Source organism: Penaeus vannamei, chromosome 3 (genome assembly GCF_042767895.1).
Source record: "Penaeus vannamei isolate JL-2024 chromosome 3, ASM4276789v1, whole genome shotgun sequence".
NCBI lineage: Eukaryota > Metazoa > Arthropoda > Malacostraca > Decapoda > Penaeidae > Penaeus > Penaeus vannamei.
The window spans coordinates 28,262,711-28,265,210 of NC_091551.1; positions in this window are offsets into that span (position 1 = coordinate 28,262,711).

The following is a 2,500-nucleotide window of genomic DNA, read 5'->3' on the forward strand; positions in this document are numbered from 1 at the left end:
AATTTGAATTGATAGAAATAATGATCTTGAAATTGTTAATGGTAATGAAAAACTCACTAGTTTCTTATTTATATCGGCCCGTCAGTCTACTTCTATCTATCTCAAACGTCTTTAAATGGAACGTTTTCTTGGCGATAACGTTTCTGCACAGTAAACCATCAGCTGTTCCTTTCATCAGCTGGTGTTAGTAAACCACTTAGCTCCTTAAATGATAAAAATAGAGACTGAATGAATACGAATGATCATACAGGAAGATAAAATAGATTGATTTAATAAAACAATCCTCATGGTGTAATAGCAGAGTTATAAATGATTCTATTTTCCAACAAGCAGCTCAAGGAACAAAGAACTGGCTAAGATATGTAGCAATGATCACTCATGCATGTGGATATTGGATCGTGGATTGAAAGAGGTGTAGCATGCAATGTTGACTGCTTCTATTGACTTACGCAACAAGTGAGTACATTCTGGATCACGCAAAGTTAACCAATATTCATGTGAACAGCATTGCCTCAGATCATGATGAATCGTATGTGAACGGAGGTGGATGCTGTGGGCGAGGTGGCGTTATCTGTTCCTTTAAGATTTTAAGATTTTATACAGAAAAAACTATTTAAAAAACGGTAGAAATAATGCTGTTGGGAACACTGGGAACTTGGACTGAAAATTCTTACATTACGAAACACTGTAATCATATCCACAAAAATAAAAATATTGCAATAACCTTACATAAGATTGTATAAAAACATCATTCCGCGCAAGTTCCCGGATGCAACACCCGAGATGAATCAAGTTTTTATGATTGATATTTTCCAGGCAAATATATATTATTTCCTGTTGCTGCTGCTAGCACAGTGGAACCACCTGAGACTAACGCAAGCAATTACCTATTTTCTATGTATATATAATTAAGATAAATTAATGATTATTTAGTAATATATTACGCATACAAGCACATTAAAATGAAGTTTGTCCTTCTCTTGTGTAACCTTTCAGTTGCTCAAATGTCTACAGCTGTGAAAGCGTCCTGGAAGATTAAAATTGTATGACCATGACGCCATCTAAAAAGTGCAAGATAATATGACAGACACGCCATGTTTACTGTAGCATAAATTGAGAGTTACGCAAAGCAATATTGCATAAAAGCCTTGATTACATCTTGTTAGTTTTCAAATAATCATTTTCAATTTCAGGATAACATTTATCCTGTAAGCAAAGATGTACTTATGGTTTTGATGAATTTCAAGAATGTATGAAAGCGTACATCGAGACATTATTTCAATTATGTCCCAGACCGTGCGTACGAAAACCACATGAACACACACCAATGAAATCGAATAACGAAAGACCGATGATTCACCCGCTAAGCGCAGACAGCCCAAAAAGCCGCGAAAACTCACGATCGGGCGAAAAGGAACTGGAAACAAAAAAAATGGCGTCTTGCGAGACCACACCAGCTGCAGCTCCCCGTAGAGTCCATTAGCGATCCCGAGAACCCGGCGAAAGTGCTCGAGGTCAACAGACGCGCTCGTGGCCCGGGATTTATTATGACTGTAATTGCCCCTTGGGTTTGCGTCGTCGGTCGCGGGCCACGGGAAGCGAGGGACGGAAACTGGCGATGTAATTTGAATACATAATGGAGGGCGACTGTTCATCCTTTCATCACTTTTTAATACAGGTACTGCCATTTATTTTTTTATATCTGGGGGTCAACGACAAAATATAATTTAGATAAAGACTTTCAACAGAATAAGGGTACTCGCAAACCGAACGTTCGCGCCTTTTTTGCCATAGTTAAAGTCAACTTCTTTTACGTTCTTCTCGATGGTGAGCTTACTCTGTTACGCCATCCAGGAAAAAAACGCAAAGAGAAGGAAATTACGTAGCGAGTTTGAAAAAAACAGACCTTGTTTGTACGTCACTTCGTCGTGTAATTATTCTAACCGACAAACGTTTAAACAGGTTCCTTGTGAAAGTTGTTTAGGGTTTTTGTGAGGAAGGAGACCGAGAGAAAGGAGTTTTTTTATCCCTCTACCTTTCGGATGCCCTTCTCTACGCCCACGCCTTCCAAGGAAAAATTCCCTTCACTTTCTTTCAGAACAACCTGACGCAGCGTGCTCTTTCCTCATCCCGACAGAACCCTCCATTTTATCATCAGAAAGATGTTTTCTTTCCTCACACTTCTCTGTTTGTAGGATCAGCGAACCAACAATTTTCATGAGGCGAATACGCCCTTTCCAAGAGATCGGACGTTTTTTTTTTCTCGTCCTCCCTCCTCCTGCTCTTTCTCTCCCTCCCTCCTTCTCCTCCTTCGCGTCCTTCCCTCCTTCCTCCGTCTCGTCTCGCTCGCCTCGCTCTTCCTCCCTTCAGCCTCCACCCCTCCTATTTTTTCCTAGTCGTCCCCTATCCCATCTTCCTCCTTTCATCTCTTTATCCCTCCCTCCCTCCATCTTCTTACCTCCTCCTTCCCCCTTCGTCCTTCCAGTCTCCCTCCTCTCGG